Here is a 24,078-nt window from a genome sequence, read left to right on the forward strand (position 1 = left end):
CCATATTGTATTTCTTGTTTTCCTGATTAACAAATCATCGCTGCACAAAGCAACACAGGTGGCTGGTCCCCTTGGACTCACATCAAAGGGGCCACCAAGAATCTTTAGATGCTATTCAAAAGCAACATGAAACTTGTCTTTCACCATTTGTCCCATCTATTGTACCCCACAGGGTCATCTTTAAAGGACTGTCTTGTTTGCAAAAAGAATCTCTTGTAAAAGATGCTTTTAAAAAACGTTTCATAACTGTTGAGTGTTTCACAAATGGTCTATTCTCAGAAGACTCGCATCATAAATTATACCATTCTAAAACTCTATTTTTACATGAAGCAATGGTTGCTGTCCTTAGACTCAAGAAGAAACGGAGCTTTGCTAGGTGATAGCTATATGTCTAAAACCACCTCTAGAACAGGTATCAGACATTGTGTCTATAGGAAATAAAAAAAGAAGTAGCAGAAGAAAAACAAGAAAAAAAAAAAAGCTGGATTTCAGAATATCCCACCGTTCCCATAGCTTTTACAAGAAATTCCAGAATATGTTATTGTCTAAATTCCAGAATATGTTATTGTCTAATAGAAGGGGAAAAAAATAATCAAATCAGTTGTATTCCTTGGATCAGGGAAATATTGTTTAACTTATTTTTGAGTTTTATTCTGGAACTTCAAAATGCATCAGGGTTTTTTAAAGAGGTGTTCTCAAACACTGAACATAAAATAATATTTCACTGTACATCCTACACTCATGGAGGCTTTTTCTGTGTGTTTTTTTTTTTTTTTTTTCATTTTTTTATGTTAGCACTTTGAAGACTCTACCAACATTGTGCCTTAGTATATGTGAGTTGCTTGAAAAGATCAAAGTCTTATTAAGTCCCCAGTTATTCCATCAATACCAACAGGATGTTTATAAACCATGATTCATGTTGGGTATACCAAGAAGAGAACACAGACTCACGGTTCTCAGTAATAAACAAAGCCAACAACACTTTTCAGCTATGGAAAACTGATTAAAGAGTTATGGGCAAGCTGTCATAGGAAGGAAAACCCAACAGGGCTTCCCACTCCTAACAGACGGGCAGGAAGCTGACTGTGGAACACTTTCTGGATTTCTAACTTCATTCTGTGCACAATGAAATGATCTGATAAACTCTCTAGAGAGAATTTACTAAACCCCATAATTTTTCACCTAGAGTTGAGGAACTTTTTCGGAAAATAATGCATTCATCAAATGTGGTTTTCAGCAAAAAACTGTTCAGTTATTTCCAAAGTTACAAACAGTTTCATCTCAAAATATTTAAAGGCTAAAATAACCAAACCAAAAAGGCAGCAGTCCCTGCCTGGCCAGTAGAACCCTGTAGATGAGGGCGCTTCTCCACAGAAAACAAAATGGGTTTGAATCCCTCTTCTGCTCAAGGGGCCCTCAACCCATGTCCCCCATCTACTCACAATGTATTCAAGACAGTAAGAGAACAGAAAGTCTCACTGTCTCTTGAAACACACAAAAAGTTGAAATATTCACTGAAGCAAAGAGATACGGTTTAGTGGTCTTACAGTTCATGTTATCTCTTGGGAAGTAAACTCCCATTGAACCGAGGCATTTTAGATAAGGGCAGAATTTGACCAGTGGCTTAAATTTCCTGATGACATGCTAACATTACATATTGCAAACTTTAAGGCTGATAGTTAAAAGCCAGTGCAAGACAGCCCAACATACATGCTTTCATTTTCAAGTCACTTAAGATTACTGAGGTGGGTTTATTTCTTTTTCGTTTGTTTGTTTGTTTGTTTGTTTGTTTAAGGGAAACGGATGGTGAGGGAAAATGGAAAAGGAAATAAACAGAAAAAAAACCCCTTCATTATGAAATATCAAAACGAAATTTTCCAGATTCCAAACTTGTTTCTCAGGAACTGGGGACAGGAGAAGTTCTGTAACTCTGGAAGAAGGGCACTGCAACGTTAGTCTAAGGTCTACTAATGAAGCCATCAATTTCTGACAAAACTCTGCACCATGTAAACGTCTTCCGAATGTACTTCTCCCATAGTTTTAAAAATGGACATCTGTAAGTTATGCAATGGATGCGGCACATTCCTGCAGAAATACTTCATGTATAAATGTGATGTGCAGCTTCTGACTCCCTAGTGAGTATTACGTCACTCCTACACTGCAAAATACAATAAAGCTGTAAGTAGTGTTGTGGGAAGTGTATGTGATTTATATAACTGAGTTTGTGTTTTGTAATCCAAAATTATTTCATCATAATGCATATTGTAAGACTGTATAGTTTTAGTACTTCCGAAATCTCTTATTTGACCACAAAGCTTCCTCTTCATAAGGTCCATCTGCTTCCACTGAAATCAGTAGAGTTTTTTGATATGCTGCTGCTAGGGAAGCGACCATCCCTAAAAAGAAAATTACTAGTTTAAGAATCATATTAGAATCAAGGGTAAGTCTTAGTAAAAACAGGTAGTGGAGCAACAGCCTGAAACAATTTTACTCAAGCAAAAGCCTGTGTGGCCAATGCTTACAAACGCAACAGCAGACAAGTGTGTTCGTACATTTACTGTATCGCCTGCAGCACTTAAATTGACCTCTTAGGAGGGTAAACACTGTGTCTATCCAGCTGACTACGTAGTCAATACCAACAGGAGCAAAGGGGTTTTTTCCAACCTAGGAAAGTAACCCCTCAGTGAGACTAATTAATTTCTCTGAAAACATCCAGGATATTGATCTGAGATTTGAAAACTCTGTTGATGTACAGTAAGTAGTCAGTTACACACGAATGAGAAGCATCTTTGAGGGGACTTGGAAGAAGTGGGGTGAGTAGTCTTTTATGGTCTGACTTTCACTGTTATGCAGTAGACAGTTCAACTAAGAAGGGGAGAATCTGAGAATTTTTTCACTTTCAACTTTATGATTGCTCAGAAACCCCCATGATTTTCTACAAATCTTAATCAAACGTATTTGAAGAATTTACTAAAGATTTTATGACATAGCTAAGAAACATAAAAGCTTCCAAACTACCTTGTTTCTCACCCTGGCAAGCATAGTTTGTCAGTGTTAAGTGCAGAAGATCAGTTTGTCTGACATCCTAAGGGCTACGATGCCCCTACACTGAACAAATATGCTTCAAGCACGAATGTGTGATAGTTCCAACAGCCAAAGTCATCTTTGCTAATAAAGTCTTTCCAAACACTCATGAGAGATATTCTGCCCTTAGACACATGTGCAACAAGCATCCGTTTAAATGACTAGCGATAAAACATTTCTTGCCACATCAAAAATTATGTATCGATGTGCTTAAGACACAGAATTCGCCTTTTTGCGGAGGATATGATTATTCATGGAAGCAAACTGCTTAAGGAAGAGACTTTGAAGCATCTGCAAACACACTGATAAGTCTCCACATCAGTGTAGCTGCTGAGTGTAGTGTGGGGTTCAGGATGGGGTTCAGCCCCCGGGGCGGGTTCGACAGGGACATCAGGCTGGGCCAGCCCAGCTCCCCTTTGGGCTTGAAATTCAGTGGGTCTGTGCATCACCCTCAGCTCCCTGGACTGGGGCAGAACTAGGTCCTCATCCAGCACAGACAGTACAGCTGCTCTAGAAGCCTTCATCGGAATCTGCAGTGCTTCCAGCGAACACAGGATCTTTGCATATAGCATCTACCCCCATGCCATGGACAGTCCCAAAGCTTCATGGACGATTTTTCAAAGCAAAAATCACAACAGCCCAACAAAGGTAAATAACGCAGACAAGTCAAAGATGGGATGGTAACTGGAAGCAGGACAGAAGTTATGGATTCGTCCTTGTGATGGTGGATGGGCAGAGGGGTCAGCCAGGATAGAGAGATAGAGTGCTGGTCTTGCAGTTGCTGACACTGGTAATACTTTGCTGTGGGTACGAGATGGTATGCACCTTTAAGGACATGACAGTCCACTTCTTTTCAAGCTATAAAACTCTAAATGGAATTAATTTTGAGAATATGGTTAAGGAAGTCCTTTTGTCAAATGCAGCCTGAATGCATTTTTATGTGTGTTGGAATTTCCTGTTAAATTATAGGGGTTTTTAAAAGATATGCTGACAGAACCTTAACCATTGCAGTGTGAATGAATGAATAACAATATACATATTCTTCTTGCTAATAAAGTTTTATAGCCTTGAAATTCAGTGCAGAATTACTCTATTGATTCTAGAGAGAATTTTTGAAAGAAAGGCTTCATGGTGCTTTCCTCATTCCCTGATGTGAAAAACAAATTGTTCCAGGGTTTTAGCTTATTAGCAGGCTTTCAAAGACACCTTTAGACTTTTTTTCTCCACTAATATTTTTTGTATTCTTTCTGTTTATGACAGTATTAAAGACATAAGTACAGTTTCAAAAGGATGTAATGTCTTTTTCTGACTTGAGAAGGAACAAAATATCCAATTTTTTATTCATTTAACTAGAATCATTGCTTACATCTCAAGTTCATCTTTTTCTTTGATTTTACACTACAGTTCCCAAAAGGTTTCCCCATTAATATTAACAGATTTATGAATCTTGTTATTCTGATTTATGTCTTTTCAATATATTTAAGGCTATGTCAATATTAAGTTATTTGTCCCTTGCGAGCACCTTCTACAGAGTTTGGATTAGAAGTATTTTTAAACATATCATACTGAGAAGGACCACTTTGGACTCAGAGGTAATACACTTATAACTAAACTGTTTCTCCAATTGTTTAGTTTAATTACTAAATATATTAAAAAAAAAAAACAACACATTCTCCATGGGACAAATCACTTTTAAGATAATCAAACCATTATGGTAGAATGTCATAATATTTTTTGTTAAGGACATACACGATGCTGTAAAGACACCTTACTAAAGGACGTACTGCGCACATGTTACCACCATAGAGTTTGAAGCTGCTCTACGGCTTTCAGAAGGCCACGGTGGCCTTGCCTGGACCCTTACACTGTGCTGGTTACCTTGACTCCATACATGCCCACTCAGCTACCCTACTGCCAGTTTAATGCCCAGTCTTGAAGAAGTGAAAGTAAGCTGCATGGGATGAAGGAGGGAGCTCCGCTACTGCCAGGAGTGGGTTAGGAGCTGCAGCCCACAAGGGCACTGGCCATAACACACTGCTTGCATCAGAAACTGCTACACCTGCAGCAGAATGCTCCCTTCCCTGTGTGCAGGCACAAGAATGCATTCTTTTAATTATTTTTTTTAATGGGGCTTATTGTGATCATGAATTTCAGATACAGATTCCAGTAAAGCAAGTTAGAATTTGGCCTGTCTCTATCAACATTCATAACTTGTTTACATATAACAAGTGTTGTATATCAATATATTATTGATTTTTGTATAGTGACATTGTGAAGTTTGTATGAATTCCTGGACAGACTTTCTTAAATGGGTCATAATGTCTAGGCTACAGAAAGAAACAGGGAAACAAAAAAGCTCATTTCTCAAGCAAAGGGACCATAGCATATGAACAGAACAGTTTTTTTCTTTGCAGGAGAAGTGCATAACACTGAAATCGATTGCTTTGCTAATTACTGTGCTTGCCTCTTTTCTATTTCTGTGTCAACAATAAAGATAGAGTTGGTGTTGAAGCATTTCAATATAATTGACATTTTTAATAAAATCTGGTTGTACACTGTTCCTCTTGCAAACCTTTCTATGTACATACTGAAATGATCAGAAAATATGTTGAAAGTAACTCATAGGTACAATGGCAATCAATGCTTGGGAACGAACATCCCTCCATGGACACACACTAGTGAGTCTAGCAGAAAGTGATTAATGCAAATTGCTTATTAGAGCAATGCGTGGACATCATTTCATCTCTTGTTAGGCAAGTTGCAGCTTTGTACTTCTGCCTTCCCCTCTGACCTCCCACTGACTGGCCTCTATGATTCCCAGGGATTAGTCCTGTTGACTCTTTTAGAAAGAAAAGAAAAAAAAAAAAACAAAAAAAAAAAAAAACAAAAAACAAAACAACAACCAACCAACACAACAACAAACCACCACAGCAAAGGAAATTTATTCCAGGAGTATCTGTTCATTCTTGGATGTTGAAACCAAGACAGTACAAAGATTTGCCTCCATGGTAATCCTTCCTAACCTCTTTTTTTTTTTTTTTAGCTTTTTATCTTACAAAATATTAATTTATCTGTTCCTCTGACTCCATCATCATACATCAGACCTGCAGAGCCTCAGCACAGATTTCTTTTACTATCTAGTCTCCAAACATGCCAAGAGAAAATAGTTCCTTTGCCTGCAAATGTCCACTTCACATTTATTCTGACAAACTTAGCGACATTTCTAAAATCAGTTGTAACAGAAAATTATAAGAATTCATGAATTATAAATTCCATACTGCCATTAGGCAGAGCTAGGAAAGACTTTACCCATTCCATGAATGACAGAATTTATTTTTAAAGAGAGTATGAATAACTTATTAGAAAAAAAAAACAAAAACATGCCATCAGTCAGGAAAAGTACCTGCTAATTTTTAGATTTCAAATAGAAACCAACGGCATCAGGAAGTTTCTAGGGAAGATCACAAGCAAACTCTAACCCCATGAAACCTGGACTTCTATTGCTTTGAGAGAACTGAATGTGTGCTGCTCTGCTGGTTTTTCCCTCTCTTTCTAGGTTGCATGTCTCTAAGACAGATATCAACAGAGTGCAGAGTTCCTTTATTTAAATGTTTAACAAGTCATAATCCCTTTTTTTTTCTGTACCTTCTAGTTATCAATAAAGGCTTGCAAATTTATTTTTCATATACAGTATTCTAAATACACTGTTTCTATCTTTGGAGGCAATAAGCCCTGAGCTCATTTAAGAGGAAGTATCTTTTTCACAATAAAAATTTTATTGTGAAATAACTTGGCCACAACTAGCATTTCCTATCATTCTGTGGTAATGGTGACACATACTTGCTTTTTTAAAAGGAAATACATCAGGCAACATGGCAAGATCCACAAAAAAAATCAGTCCTGCTGCAATTTATACATACCCTGTGTTAGTAAAAGTAAGCCTCTAGTCCAGAAATCTTAAACTGGACTTTAAACAGTGGTACACATTATAATGCACACAGATAAAATAAACAATACCAATCATAACACATCTGCTGCTGCTCTGTGTTTGACAGCTATTGACTGTGGGGGCTAAGCTTGCAAATGACCCGTGTGCACAGATCCTGGGACATCAGAGGTGTTTGGCTGTGAGGGGACTAATTGGAATGAAGGAATGAAGTATAGGTTACTGCCTTTTTTTTCCCCCCTCCTTACATTGTGTGGGTTATAATCCAACTTCCAATTTGCATCCTGTCTTGTCAAGGGACATCATCTATCTAGAGGGATCCTTCCATCATCTCTCAGGGCAAAACCAATCTTACCTTGTGCTGTGAAAGCTCCTACTGGGTAGAACTCACTCACCCCTCCGGAATTTAACTCCTCTCCTTTCTCCTGACATTAGAAAATGACTCCCATTACTTAAAAAGATGATCCCTGCAGCCTCTTTATAACCGTCCTTTTTGTCACTGCTTATATTTTGAATGCACAGTTTCAAAGACACTGAAGCTGGAGGAAAGCTGGAGGAACACCCAGGCTGCCTTTCCACACACACAGCCCTTGGGACAGCATCCAGCAGCTCCCCCACCTTGCTGAACACCACAGCAACCGTTCTCCTCCTGTGTTAATGTAAGGGTTTTCTAGGGATCCAACAGGGAAAAAAATCCTCTGTGCATTAATCTTATTGTATTATTAATGTCAGTTTGAAAGTGGCACTTTATAAATAAATATATTGTTACTATTTATTATTTAGTGTTCCTTCTGTAGCAAGCTGATACCAATTTAGTTCACTAAATTGTGGAGATTTCTCTCAGAATGAGCAGAACTATAACCCGGCACCAAGAATGAGCTGAAGCGTTGCTCCGGAGGGCGAGGTGGGAGCCTCCACTACTGAGATGCTGGTGCAGAGTGGGGGAAGCAGCAAAGGCGTGAGTGCTCACCTGACAGCGCACAGGGGAGCTGGGTGAGAAGGAGGAGCCCTGAGACTGGGCTCCAGCAGAGCCAAGACTGTGCACGGGCCACTACCATGCAACAAAAGCGACTGCAATGACCGTTTGGGCTCCCGAAGGCGAAGCTACTCCCTAGGATGTCCTCGGGCAGTGCCAGGCTTTGCTGCGGTCTGGGGTGCCAAGAGAACTGCAGAGGAACCCTAGTCCATAAACGCTGCACTGCAAACTGCTGCATTTCATTCAGTTGCTCTGCTTCATGCTGCTGGTGCCAGCCAAGGAGGTGGCCACATTAAAGAGAAAGGCATGGCCCTCGTGAGCTGCACAAAGCTGCTTTCCTACACCAGGCTGATGCTGCCAGAGCCTGCCCTGGGCTATGGGAGGGAAGGTGAAAGCCAAGAGGCACGGCCGGAGCCTGGGAGAGGGCTGAGAGAGGCACTCGTGGCAAGGACAGCAAGAACCCAGCCAAGGAGAGAGCCCACCAGCCCCTCCGGCACTGCTGCAGCGCGGAGGGGACAGCTGTGCCAGTGAGCCAAAACCACAGTGCTGATGGCTGCAGGAAACACAAACAAAATAAAAGAGCAGTAACCATGCAGGAAGCACAGGCTTCCAAAGTCCACCTGGTCTGTGGAAAACTAATGCTATCTAATAAGCGAACTTGTCGGATTCTTTCAGAAAGGTAGTTGAGATGGTGGTTGAGAATCTGGTTTCAGGCAACGTAGAAAATCGTTCTACTTAGTTTAAAACAGTGCTCTGGACAAGCATCATCAAACTCTGCCTTGAATAATCTCTCATCAAAAGCTTTATTTCAACTGCAAGCTGGAAAGCTTCAGTCACTGAAACTCAGCTGGTCTTAGCCTAGTCATTATCTGAACATGGGCATTTCCACTGGGGAAAATAAATAAATAAAAAGACGGGGTTTGGCACACTGCTGCTCCAGAGATGTAAGACTGATAGGCTGAACTCAGGCTACAAAAAGAAGACATATACTTATTTATAACCATGATCTCTGAAGAATAATTATGAAAGGCCAAATTGGCTGAGTGGTCACTCTTTCATCTGTAGTTTTGTTAGTTGTTTTTCATTTCTTCTCCAAAATACTGATTAGATTATTTGTACCTAGAAATAGTGGCATAGGATACCAACAAATGAAAAATATTTTGGAGAAATGGAGCTACATCTTGTAATTATATTAAAACAGACTACTAACATGCAGATCCACTTCAGCAGTCTAAGAATCAGGCATTTCATCCAAACTATCAGTCAAACTTTCAACAGTGGCTAGAGACAGAAATCCTGTGTCTCAGTGATTCGTCCCACCTATCTTAATGAACAACTTAATTACTGTAATTCATTTACTGAAGGGGCCTCTTTCTCCATTGACTAGAGAGGGAGTGTAACTGAGGACAGACCACATGCTCAACTTCAGACTTCTCAAGTTAGGCAAAATAAATCTCTGTGTGTTCTTTCACCTACTAAATGATCTGTAGGGTGAGGGAAAAGAAGTTCTCCAGAGAAATGTGCCCTGCTACAGGGAAAGAGAACATACAATCAAAATGGTAATTAAGCTTATCTAAAACAAAATTAACAAGGGTGCAAAGTAATTGTACTTAGCCTGATGAGCATTAAATAGTAGTACAGTTTAGAACATGCAAAACTTAGCATTGACAGCAATAAACACACCTTAAAATGTACCTCACAACACCTGCAGTTTCAACCATAGCAGTAAATATCTAATAAAACAAAACAAACCCCGCCAAAAAGTTTGCCTCATCATCAGCCACAGCAAATCATGCTACTGTTTCTATCTCATCTTCTCCCTTGCTGTGCTGTAGATTAATATTTCCCTTTTCATAAATCCAGTAGCTAAAATAAAAAGGTTGTTTTCAACTTTCTGGTATCAGCAGGGAAACAAAGCCACGATAAAAAGGACAAACAGGAACCCCACACCTGACAACAATGAAGAATCTTGCTTTCAAACATCACACAATTGGCTGACACTATTTTTTTTTTATGAGCTAGCAGCTGCGTGAGTCATTTATGTATGTTTTGCCTGCCTTAGCACTAAGTAGACTGGTGTAAATAGGAAGTGATGAGGAAAATCAATTCAGGGCAAACACATTTTTTTCCAAGGCTGTAACAGGAAGAGATAGGAAGCCCAGGAAGATACTTGATAGATATTCAACTCTGTAGAAAAGAGGAAGCAGCATGTTGAAGCACTAAGCTGGTTATTTTGAGTTGTTGAACGGAAACGGGATACAGCACAGAAAGGATGCAGATAGGATGCATTTTGTTGCATAGCAACCCAGGGAATAGAAGCTCCTGCATATAACTAGAGACCATCTGCTAGTATGAGAGGGAGAGAAAAAACACGTGTTTAAAAGGGAAAAGGAAAAAAAAAGTGCAATACTGAAGGAGGAAGTTTAACTACACTGTATGAGTTCTCGCCAAATCACCCCCGGTAAAAGTTTAAGGGATAGAAGAATTTAAGTATATGTCATTGTGTGTGGCTTCTTACTACAGTATCTTTATGTCAAGTCTGTTCTTACAGAGCCAAATGAGGCTTTGGGGTAAAGCAGGCAAACTGCCAGTGAAGATACTGCCAGTTAATTTATTTCCACTAAAGGCAGATTACAACTGCTTCTATTTTCTCAACAACATTTACAGTAAAACTGCATCAACTTTTAAGATGAGTATTTTCCACGATGTTGTACACACTACCTACCCTCAGAGCACTACTCAGTCATCAGCTTGCACGGGAATATATTCAGTATAACAACTCTAACTTTTGGCACACAAGTATCATTTTGCTCATGTGATTAAATGTGATATATAAATAAAATATTTATATATTCAAATTTTTAAAAAAATCTAGTCTGATTTCACTAGCTTGAGTCAAATTTGATTCAGGATCTCCTCTGATACATGAAATTGGTGAAAATTTTTGAGAAAAGGATTTACTAAGAACAGGAAGAGAAAAAAAAAGAAACATTCTGAAGAAGAGATCCCCATTAATAGAATCATAGAATCACTTTAGATCAGAAAAGACCTTTGAGACCATCAAGTCCAACCATTAACCCAGGGCTGCCAAGTCCACCACTAAACCATGGCCCTACACACCACAGCTACACATTTTTAAAACACCTCCAGGGATGGTGATTCTACCATCTCCCTGGGCAGCCTGTTCCAGTGCTTGACCACCCTTTCAGTGAAGAAATTTTTCCTAATATCCAATCTAAACCTCCCCTGACACAACTGGAAGCCATGTGCTTTTGTCCTGTCACTTGTTATCTGGGAGAAGAGACCGACCCCCACCCGCCTACTGCCTCCTGCCAGGGAGTTGAGGGAGTGATAAGGTCCCCCCGAGCTGCCTGCTCTCCAGACTAAACACCCCCAGTTCCCTCAGCTGCTCCTCACAGACCTTGTGCTCCAGCCTTGTTGCCCATCTCTGGACACGCTCCAGCCCCTCAGTGTCCCTCCTGCAGTGAGGGGCCCAGAACCAGCCACAGGATTCCAGGTGCGGCCTCACCAGTGCTGCGTACTGGGGGACTATCGCTTCCCCAGCCCTGCTGGCCACACTGTGTCTGGTACAAGCCAGGGTGCTGTCGGGCTGCTTGGCCACCTGGGCACACTGCTGGCTCCTGTTCAGGTGGCTGTTGATCAACAAGCTCAGGTCCTTTTTGGCCAGGCAGCTTTCCAGCCGCCCCTCCCCCAGCCTGTAGCGTTGTGTGGGGCTGTTGTGCCCCAAGTGCAGGACCCAGCAATGTTCCTTGTTGAACCTCATACAGCTGGCCTCAGCCCATCAGTCCAACCCCTCTGCAGAGTCAGCCTGACCTCCAGCAGATCAACACGGCCACCCAATTTGGTGTCATCTGAAACTTTCCAAGGGTGCACTCAATCCCCTGGTCCAGATCATCGATAAAGTTATTAAACAGGACTGGCCCCGATACTGAGCCCTGGGGCACACCACTTGTGACCAGTGGCCAGCTGGATGTGACTCCATTTCACCACCACTCTTTGGGCTCGGTCGCCCAGCAGCTTTTAACCCAGCACAAGAGTATACCTGTCCAAGCCATGAGCAGCCAGTTTTTCCAGGAGATGCTGTGGGAAACGGTGTCAAAGACTTTACCGAAGTCTAAGTAGACAACATCCACAGCCTTTCTCTCATCCACTAGGTGGGTCATCTTTGTCAGTAAGAGACCAGGTTCATCAGGCAGAATCTGCCTTTCAGAAACCCACGCTGGCTGGGCCTGATCCCCTGGTTGTCCCACATGTGCTGCATGATGGTGCTCAGGATGATCTGCTCTGTACCCTTTCCTGGCACTGAGGTCAGGCTGACAGGCCTGTAGCTCCCCAGAATAGGTGGGGTTAGGAAAGAATTAGGAAAAGAACAGGAGCCTGAGCCCTGCCAGATGCTGCTGGAGCTACTGGTTTTACCAAGAGAGATAGTTCTGGTCCCAGACTAGCTGGTACCCTAACTGTTGAACACCAGAGGAGACCTGAAGGGAAGGGGACAGGGAGCAGGACAGAAAAGCAAGGCTCCGTTGAAAGAGCATGCCAGTTATTGAAATGCCTCCACATGCACAGTTTAGGAAGGAAGAGTCTCCATGTACCTGGGTAGTCTGGAATGCCTCAGCCTCTAAACTCTGCTGCTGTATTCTGCTCATCTTGACACAGACCACAGAAAGAATTGCTGGTCTCCCCCTTCCTGTGTGTGGCTGCGGCCGTGGGGAACACTGTTCTCACTTCTCTGATCATTGTCCCCAGCATGAGTTCACGGTACACTCTCACATATGGTTCCCTGATACTCCATGAGGAGGCAAAACACAAATAATTCTCCTTGTTTTTCTCATTACAATTTTCCTTTCTTTTTCTAATATTTTATTATAAAGACATCTTAGATATTTTTTAAGTTGACTGTCTTTTTTGGAGTTGTATGGTGTGTAATTGTTGAGAAGAAAACTGTTATAACCTTCATATTAAATTTATGGCCATGTACTGTGCTGCACTGAATAGCTTCTAGTAACATTATGGTGTTCCTTGGATTGTGTTTTTCCTTACCTAGTAATCATTCATACAGGACTAGCAGCGGTCTTTCATGAAACGTGGGCTCTCTTCTGCTTCTCATACACACTGCCCTGAAGCTTTAATATGCTTAATCTATTGGAACCTTCTCATTCTCCAACTGAGGCAGATTTCCCTGTCCTAAAGGAAAACATCCTCTTCTTGCTGTCAGGGAGAACACAAGGGCTCTAGGCCAGCACTTAACGCAGCAGTGAGAGGGAGGCAGAAGAACCTACCTGGCACCAGATGGTATCAGGAAGCCTGTGCTGCTCTTCTGCTGTGTTACACATTGGGAGCATCACCTCTACTGCTCCACCTTTGGCCTGACTTTCTAACCCATGAGCTCTCCCAAGCAGGGATGATTTCCCACTAAGGTCTGGTCTAGCAGCCCATGCCTTTTATGTTCCTTAATAGCTATGTGTCACATCTATTTATATCAAGGTATATCAGATTATGCTTCAGCATATATCCTGGTTTAAGTACTGCTGCTTATGCCACCAGCAGAGTTCATCCCTGAGGTTGCACAAGCTGATTATTGTATGCAGGTGGCAGCATAAGCATCTGCTTTTGAACACACACAAGCACATATAAAAATTTAAAACTCATGATCAAGTAACAGCAATTACGAGACATCAGAATGAAAACAAGTACTCATTAAACACCAACACTCACATGAGTTTAACTTTTAAAATTCTCTCTCTGTTGCATATGCATCAGAAAACACAAAGTCTTGTAAAATGGGTTTATTGGTTTACTTCAGGAAAGAAAGTCCTGAAAGTGTCCCAGAGTTGCTTGGCAGGAAGGACACACAAGCTTTCGTTAGATTATTAGAGTGCCCTCAAGCCTGTAACTTGGGTTACTTTACTTCACAAAGGCTTTCTCCAATACAGGTAAAACAGCCGAAATCATCTGATACTTGCAGAGGCAGGAGGACTTTGCATCTCCTACCATACTCATGAAACGCCGTGTGCCTCCCAAGTAAGCCAAACCAAACCTGCAGCAAGGCTCCCCACAGACATACAGCCTAGATGTGTGCAAGCTGATCCCCAGGCATCTAGCTTCGAGCAGAGAAAGGTAGAAAAGCTGTGACATGTTTCCATACTATTATCATATTTGAGCTTCCATTCCCATTGAAAAAAATCTCTCCCCTGAGCTCATTCTTTCATTCACTTTTATTATTGCTTTTGCATTGCTGGTCAATTTATAAAATGCCTTTGTCCTGCCTGCACAGCTAGGCTGCCACATACACAGATGTGAAGCTGAGCTAGGGAAGAGGAAGGTTATACCAAAACACTTGCACTGAAACAACAAGAGTAATAGATTTATTAACTTGTCCAAAGAAACATAGAAAAGAGCTGACAATAGTTAAATGTTTAAAATACCTGAGACTTGTCCACCTACAATTGTTTTTGTCAGACAGCATTACACAAGAGCACTCACAGAAACTAGCTGGCAGGTCTACAAGCAAGAAACACCTACACTCAGCAAGCCTGAGCACTGTTTTACTGCGTGCTTTCCTCCCTCTTCTCCACCCCTCCCCGCCCCCCCCCCCCAAAAAAAAAAGTGTTGTATGAGGAGAGGAAATCATTATAATCCTGATGATGCTCCCAGGGTTCATATTCAGTTGAGAAAATCTTGGTAGAGCTCAGCAATGACTCTTTGTAACGCTCAGCTGCCCTTGGGCAGTAAAATACTTCCTAAGTAACTTTTCCTGCCATACGCTAATTATGTAATACCAGTATATATTTTTCTTCTCTAGCACACCATCAGAATGCAGATTATTCTAGCATGACAGATGGCAGGAGTCACCCTCTTGGCCACCAGCATATGCAAATCACTCATGGCCCTCAGGAAAACTTTTACCTTAAGGATCAGAAACCTGTAACCAGCCAGGGCAGTTTCCTGCACTCCTTTTAGGGGCAACAGGTGTTGGTCACAGCCTGAGGGGGGTACTGGTCCAGACTGAAGACTGGCCCAAATGAAGGCCAATAGCTCCTATATCAACCAAACAACAACAACAACAAAAAATCATAATAATAAAAAAAAAAACCACCACCAAAAAAAACCCCCAAGCAACAGTGAAGAAAAGCATTCTGGTCTGTCTGGCATTTGAAAAACACAGGAGGTAGAACATACACTAGGTCAAGCAGCGACACATCAGTCTCTCCATGTGCACTCGCCCCTGACACTGGCCTGATTACAGAGGTAAGGTAGCTGGTCTGGAGCCGAAGAAATTCACCCATCCTGCAGCAACATACTGGTCCTACAGGAGCAATAGGTAGCTTGACTTGTAAGGAAAACGTTTTCATTCCTCAGAGCTCACACAGGTTACACAGCATGCTCAGACAAGTTTTTTTCATGTACCACTGTCAGGTAGTCCATACCTGTGGCTGCAGTGTTGCTCACTGGGGAGGTATTGAACTCTTCCACAGAGGGCTGTGGAAAACCCTGATGTATGAAGTGTCAGAATCTTTTACCTGAAAAAAGACCATAATGCAAGCAAGACACTGAAACTGAAGTCATGCCAAAACACAAGTGCCACGCCATTACAATGGCATGATGTTTTAATTGTTTTGAATTTAAAGTGTAGGCTTCTCATACTTAAGACTTTCTTGTGACTTCTAAGGTTCTGCACAGGCTTCGGTATTTTGCTGTTATCAGTCATTAAAGAGACGGTAAAGGTAACCTTTTTTATTAGAAGCCATATCACAACATGACTAAAGTAACCACAGGAAAAAGGATGTCCTAAAGGCAGACACTTTCCTCATCAGGTAGGTATTGCCCCAAACTGCTGCCAGGACAGTCCAAGCACAACACATTTCTAATTAGAAGAGGTGGTATTTAAGTGATGAAAAGCCATGGTCTTTAGTGAAGGTGAACAGAAAAAAAACTTCCACCTGAATAGATTTGAAATCTTTTAGCTGTTGTGAAAAGGACTGCCTTAAAATGAGACAGAGCATGCTCATGTAGACAGTACGTAAATATGTTTTGAAGTGCTGTCGGAGTTTAATTAAGGTTGAATTCTCATCTCCAGTGATCTCAAATCAGGGAAACAAGGATGTGCATTTTTATTATTTTTAGTTCTGAAATGAGAATCCCTTGGAAATGCTGTGATCATTAGCAAACTCTTCTGCAGTAAAAACAAAACAAAACCCTGCCAGAACCTAAATTACACCATTGGCTGCAGGCTCTCTTATCAGGTCTAATTAATCCTTAATAACGTCTCTAGACTGATATAGACAGTTCAATTTTTTAAGTGTCCATACTTCACTTTGCCCCGAATGGACAACGATTTGACATTTAACCTGATTACAGCAAGTCTCCTAATCCTCTGAAACATTGATCTACTAAAAGAATATGTCTCTCTATGCCACAGATGTCCATTACGTTTTTCAAAATGTGGTAGAACATTCCATATTTTGAGAGAATATAAATGTGAAATTATTCCGACTTTTGGCTTAATGAGCAAAGGCATTAAACATTATTATCTGCTCAAAGTGCAGTTGCACGGAAAATCTAAAAAGTAGCATTCACAGAAGAAACAGGGTCTATTGGATGATTGATGTTTCATGGATTATATTACTTTTCCGTGTGTGTAGAATAAATAGGAAAAAATGTAACCAGCAATAGGATAGGTTGAAATATTTTCTTGCCAGTATAAATCAATCTTAACTACACTCAAAGTATTTGAATTTCCAGTTGTTTTTTGCTTACTATTCTCCTGTAAGGAATATCTGTGAAGAGTTGCCTTGGTTGGTCCATGAAGTAGCATTGAGTCATATCACAAACAGAAAAAACTACATAGTGCAGGTTTTGGTTGTTTTTGACTGAAAACTGAAGCTCTGCTAATAAAATAGAATTTATTGCATCATAAGATAGGAACTTTGGCATCCTGTTCTGTGCTTCTCTATGGCAAAGCCTGAGATAATTGTCATATACATCCATTTGATATTTGAGAACTACGTTGCATGGACGCCAGTGAGAACGTTCCAGGAATTGGTTTTTCTTTAGTTTAATATTTTTCCATAGTATTACACTTCATCTCAGAAGGGAAGAAATCTAAACTGTGCATTTCTCCAACATAATTAGAAACACAATGGGAGAGAACATTTAAAATATATTAATATTAATTAAAATTAAAAAATATATATTGTCATGTTTTTCTATGCATCTTAATTCATTAAGACAAATTGGTTGTGTTCTATATCAAACCGCAGTTTTCTGACATTGTTTCCTATTGTCAGGTATATGTGTTCTCCTGTGCTATTTCTTGTAAAAATCTCCACCCAGCTAAATTAAGCTATTTAATTTTATTGGATGAATCCTTTAATTGTTTCCAAATGTGTTTTCTCAAAAAAAAAAATCACTAACAAGAATAAGTGGCTATAGCATTTGTGCACTTATATACATATGTAAGTATATAAAAATATACGTATGTTTGTATATATACATGTTTGCACTCATCAATACTGAACTTTATATATAATCAAATGCATTTATATAATATATGCACACAAACACATACACAGAGCAAATACTGTCAGGCATTTTGATTTAGTGTTTGTATTTAACACAAAATGTTGTTAATAAAATTATCTTTACTAAGTTCCATGGCTATGAGACAACTAGGAAAATGAAACAGTTAAATAAACAACTTAATAAGCAAAAATAAATTCCTGAAAGTTAAGATTTTACCTGAAACACGTTTCAAAGATTTGCTGAGTGAGTTGAAGAGGGAGCAGACGCAGGCCCTAAACTTCTTTAAAGACTGTTTTGTATAGCCAAAGTTATTGTATATTTATCCATATATTAAGCTTTATCAAGACATATCAGGATGAGAACTACTATTTTTTCTGTTAGCTTGGGAAGATAATCCACATACCTTCATTTTATGAAGACTTATTTAATGTATAAGAACAAGTTCAGTTCCTTTATTAGTGCTGCCAACACTGGCCATATCCCCTTTAAAATAGCAGGCAGCACAGAGTTCATTAGCTGCAATAATTTCTCTTGTATAAAATTACTCTCATGTTTGTTTTTTGGATTTGGTCTTGAAAATAAGTTTGTGTGAATGGTTCTCTTTGGAATTGTCCAGCTTCCTTCCACCTCCTTCTTAATGGCCCCTCCTGCAGCAGGACATCCTGCATTTTAGGAATTTCAGTTTGTTATCTCAGGAGCTCTAAAAGCATTGTCTGAATCAGGGGTTTTTGTCTGAAGTGTCTGGTAATGCAGCTGGCATCCAACCTCATACATGGGTGTACTCCTAGAGCTGTCTTTTTCAAGCTGATATTTGACATGGCCACGTGCACGAAAGAGCTGAACAGGACACTGCTCCGTGACAAGCAGAGTGTCTAGGATGCTCTGAGTTATTCTTTTTGTTAGCAGTAGCACTACAGAGTCTTTTCTCCCCTGTCTCAAAGTTCTCTAATGCAGGTACATTGCTAAAAAGCTGTTTCAAGTATCCTGTGTGTTGATACATACACACGTGTATGAAAATACATTTACACAGAGGAATTTAATTTCACAGTTTCCCTCTCACTTGGTAGTGTGTTACCCACAGTTATCTTTGTTAGTCAACAGTAACACTATAGGCTTCATTGCCTCTAATGCGATCTGTTATCTTCCAGGCTGGAGACGTTCTCCAGATCTATCACAGAGCTGAGATCTCACACCAGGGTTAGTCAATTCAGTACTATTATATTCATTTTGGTCCAAAAGTATGCATCACAGATTGTCTGGTGGGGGATTACATGACTTTCATCTCAGTCAGCATTCCCTCTCTGCAATAAATTGCTCTGGATACAGAGCAAGTGTCCCTGTCTGAAAAATTCTTCCACAAATATCCAAAGTGAGCTGACTGCTATCAGTCATAAAAACAGATTTGTGAAAAATGGACTTGGAGTTGGGGCTAAAAAGGGAAATGAGACACACTGCCTGGAAATGCCACCTTTTTTTGTCTTTAAATGTTGTCAAAAGACTATATCTTCCGTGTTTCATAGAGTCCTTATGCTTGCTTATTGAGACTACAGCAGTAATGTCTCCAGGAATAGGTCATTCCTAAAAAACAGTGTAGGTTTACAAGTCAAAATCTTCAGGTATATACTTCAGGTATAAGTCTTGATCCTACCTTAAAGATTAATTGATATATTTACATGATTTGACATGAAAATTTAAATTTCCTAAGGCTGACAGTTGGTGGGGTTCTTTTTATTAATAAAGTCTATTTTACCCATTATAGCTACACCCAGAGCAGTAAGCAAGAATTCAAGAGCAATGTGGTCTTCACAGGCACTAGAAGAGTTGCATATACATCCTTTTAAAAATAATATAACAAATGCTTTAAATTAACCCCCTTTCACGTTGCTGTTTATTAGTTTGTGAGGACTATATTGTCCATATAACGAATTTCCTCTACAACAGTCAGAGACATTTGGTCATTGAAAGAAGCAATGTCTAAATCACTTTTACATGCCTGCTTAGATATCATTCTTCATTAGTTATTGGTACAAACCCAGGTTTTTGCATTTGCTTTGTGCATATGTTTTGGGTTTAACTCTACAGTTCATATCAAAGCCCAGTAAGTAGTTCTATGAATCAAGTCTTTTATGCAACAAACTATGGCACCTAAAGATACTCAACTCCTCACTCCAGTCATGAGATACTTGGCACCTACAGGACCACAAAAAAGAATGACAGAACATTCAGCAGCAGTCACACCCTACTCCACTTCTTTTTTGAGGATATGAGAGACAAACCCAAAGACAATGTCACCACATTAATGTCAGTGTCATTCCACCAGCAACAATGGCATCGGAAGTTTTGTAGCAGTCAGGTTTAGTGTCCTTTCCCCCAGGGAATGCTTGCTTCTTAGGTATGTGTAACGGTGTTAAGTTGTAAATTATTTTAAGTAGGTAATTTAGTTAATAGTTCATTAAGATGAGTTAGGCATGAAAAAGTTGGTTCTGATCTATGTAAAAGTGTTTTCAGCGAAGTAGAACAGCAGTACATTAAACTATTTGTGATGGAAACTGGTCTTTTTGTTCATGAAGTTCTAGCCTGGCGTAAGACCACAACCACAGCATCCATTGCTGTATTTAGACACATGTTATTTTGCAGCTCTGACAAACAACAACTTCTGATGAGTAGCTACTACCATGTAAGCTGGCACCTTACCTGACTGCTCATAAACCTTTCTGCTGAAAAAATAAAAAGAATCTAAAAAAAGTTATCGGAGTGCTATTTGCACGTACACATCAATAGAGAGTGAGATTATTTAAAAACATAAAAAACCCCACACTTTATAGTAGACCAAGTACAGATTATTTAACAAACAATTTGCCAGGTCCTTTGACATTATATGGCTCACGATTGTACTAACCAACCAATAAAGGCAGGCTGACAAAGTACACAACTCAAAGGGTTCACAGTAATCACTAGGTAAAACATATATTTCAGGATGCCAAGAAATTCCTGCTGCTATCCTTTCTGAATGCGGTGAGCCCTGCTTGAGCTCAGTGGGTGCTTATGTGTTGAGAAACATTTTTTTGTCACTTATTTTGCCCCAATCAGTCCCATATACAGTCATCTGTATATGCTTTGCAACACAGTCCAAAATAAAGCTGGAAAATAGTAGATGATCACCATGACACCTCTGCTTGTGTCCTCACAGACCAGAGATGCTATGAGGTGTGACAGCCAAGATAATCCATAAACTAGAGACTTCCACTGAAGCAAGTCAAAACTCATGAATTAACAGCATTCACAAGCAGAGAGATTCAAGATGAAACAACGATTTGAATAATGAAAGCTGAGCCTTCAGCAAAAATGCCACATGCTAGGAAAAAAGGTTGGAAACGTGCCTGTTCTTGAAAAACTGATACTTAAGCTAAACACCTGAAGTTTGCCTCTTGGAAATGCACAATAGTTGTTCTGGGATAAAGCCTCCTGTGCGTATATTTATTCTAGAATAAGAGCGCTCAAAGTCTGTGGGAAGGGCACAAGACGACAGGCAGGACAAGGGTTCTACTGAGATAAAAAGTTTTCTAAGTTATTAAATACTGAAATGTGTTGCCTTTGGTATATTCTAAGCATTACTGAGCTCTATCCATGATTTTTAAAAGTACTGGGCAGCTACGATCACCACATGCTGCTCCACTGAAAATCGGATCCCATTTAGGATCCATTTTCACCACACATTTCATCCACACTAGATGCCATTACAAGTCACCAATTACTAATCATTGCCATAAGGCAAAAAATCAGACATGGATCTATGCCCTTTTCTGCATTTTAGTTCACTTATGATGTGCCCTCTGTAGGGACATGCATCACATTAATACGGGCTGGTATTCTGGTACTTGTATTTTTATAATGGTCTTCACATCTGGGGTTTGGGGTTTTTAGAGGGGGGGTGGCTGGTACAGGTTTTTCCTTCCTTACAGGCTGCCTTGTTTGAGGCATTTGGGGGAAGTTAACTAGAATTACTGTTACAGTTTATTAGATCTCCTCTCTAGTTCCCCAGACTATTCTAGTTAAAATTTGGTGCCATCATGAATAGAAGGAATAGACACATCTTATCATACTGATGACCTGTTCAGCAAATCTCTCCACACCCTTCTGGTGATCATTACATCTGCGTCACATCTAAGTGCAGCGCTGCTGAGGTAACAGAGGTAGGATTACCAACATTATTCTTTTCTATATTGTGTTTCTCTGCAGTCCTTTATTTCAAAGTAATTATTGCATTTATTTAAATAGCCCCAAAACAAGACTCCTTTAGTTACTTTTTGCACAACCTCCCTTCCATGTAGCATAGCAAACAAGTGAGGGGAAAACAGAAAATTAGAACAAGCATTTTTCAACACAATACTACCTTATTTAGAAAGCTCTACTCCAATATGGCTCTTGGACTTCAGGGTCCTAAGTACAGGGATCCACAGTCTGAGGCAGCAGGAGGAAATACTAATTTATACGTTAAAATGCAAATGTCTTGAAAAGGAAGCACAGAGCATTACTGACACTCTTCTTCAGGGAATCAGAATGCTGTTCCTCTCCACGACCCTGACCAGCCCTACTCTGCAGCAAATGTTTCGTCATCAGACCCATGTAAAACCAGGCACTGTAAGGCTGCAATCTATTTTGCTGAACATTATCAGTGCTTCTTAACAAAGTGACAGAATTATGTTGGATTTTAATAAAAATATCGCTGCTAGGAAGGATGCTTTGGAGCTGAATCAAGCACTAGTACGTGAGGACCAGAGTGACCAAAGCAAACAACAGAAGGGCATCAGAATAGTTTATCCACTGGTAGATTCAAGACAAAACACTAGTTTACAAACAGTTAGATAAGATTTTTTCGTTGTGATGCATTGTCTGCATAGCATCAAGGATCACGTAGTTCTTTTCAATTTAGATTGTAGCTTTCCTCAAGGATACAGTTAAAATGGCATTTAATTTTGACTAAGGTACAGGTTAAGAAGCCCGTTGCTGAAGCTGTAATGTCTTGGTTTTATCTTATCAGTGTAAGGTCTCATTAGTCCAAAGTGTAGCTAAAGGGAACTTCACCACATCTTCCTCGTGCCCACACGTGTTTTGCCCTGATCACTTCCCCAAAAGTGTAATTTTCTACAGAATTTGACAGCTTTCACTGCGATTGTCTCACTGGTGACTACGTTCTGCACTGCCATCAGATGGCAGACTACTTGCTCTGGGTATATTTTAATGAGTTTACTAGAATCGCTGAAGCCCTTCAGATAAATGAGGCTAGGGGTAAGAAAATGTTCCCAAGGACACAGCCCTCTGTAAGCATTTGCCTCTGAAAAACAGCCCAGTTAGGTTCCAAACCTTTTTGCATGCATTTAAAACAGTCCTCTGGAGGATCCAGATCCCCTGGACAGTTTCAAAAATCCCAACACCTATTCCTGTTAGGAAAAATAAAATTACAGAATCATTCCAGCTGGAAGGTGTCTCAGAGCATCTCTGTCCAACCTTCCACTCAAAGCAGCTTCAGTAACGAATCCAGATGAGGTTTCTCAGAAAAAGTCCAAGACTGATTGCACAGCTTCCCCCAAAAACCTGTTCCACTGCCTCATTGTGTTCATGGTGACTTTTTTCTTTTTATACACATCAAACCTTCCTATTCAATTTATGACCAGTCTTTTGTCTCCCAGCTGTGCACCTCAGTGACAGCATGGCTCCACCTTCTGCTCTTAGATCCCCCCACCATCTTCCCCTCCTCCAGGCTGAGCAAGTCCTGGACCCTCAGCCTCTCTTCACAGGACCACTGCTCCAGCCCCCAGGGAGCCTGATGGCTGCTGCTGAACTGACTCCTGTTTAATCCGTTCTTTCCTGTACCGAGGGACCCAAAACTGGAAGTAGTAATCAGTTGCTCATCAGCATAGTAACATCTGCTATTATGCTTAAACATAGTGCACACTGTAATTGCTTACAAGTATATCACCATGCAAAGATTGCCGTATGTCAATATACCACCTGCAGGTATGCGTTTCTTTTTATGTCATTTTCACACCAGGTTTTAAACATTTTAATTTCATCACAACTGAGTTACAGTAAAGATTTTAAACATTTCAGAACCAATGAAGCAGGGTAAAAATTAATTGAAGTGTCTTAGCTGAGTATTTCTTGATGCTTAATGGACAATGGCTCAAGTTGCCGCTGTGCTAAACTTTGTGCAGACTTTTAGGTTAGCATGGAGGGAGTACAGGCTGCCTGTTAAATCCTGCCATTGTGACTTGGTTGTATTTTTACATCCCTCTGCTCTAAATGACTCTACAAGGTGATGGTCAATAGCAATTCAAGCCCAGTACCACCATTGTTTTAGAAGCATCTTCTGTTCATTGCACTTGATAGCATCCAGGCTGAACACTCCAAATATGTATGAGTTTAATCAAACTGTTGATCAATGGCTTTAAAAGAAATATTGGCTTTGTGTTTGTGGCTTGGTCATAAAAATATTATTCAGTGACAAATATTCTAAAAGTCCCATAAA

This window comes from Falco biarmicus, chromosome 11 (genome assembly GCF_023638135.1).
Source record: "Falco biarmicus isolate bFalBia1 chromosome 11, bFalBia1.pri, whole genome shotgun sequence".
Lineage (NCBI taxonomy): Eukaryota > Metazoa > Chordata > Aves > Falconiformes > Falconidae > Falco > Falco biarmicus.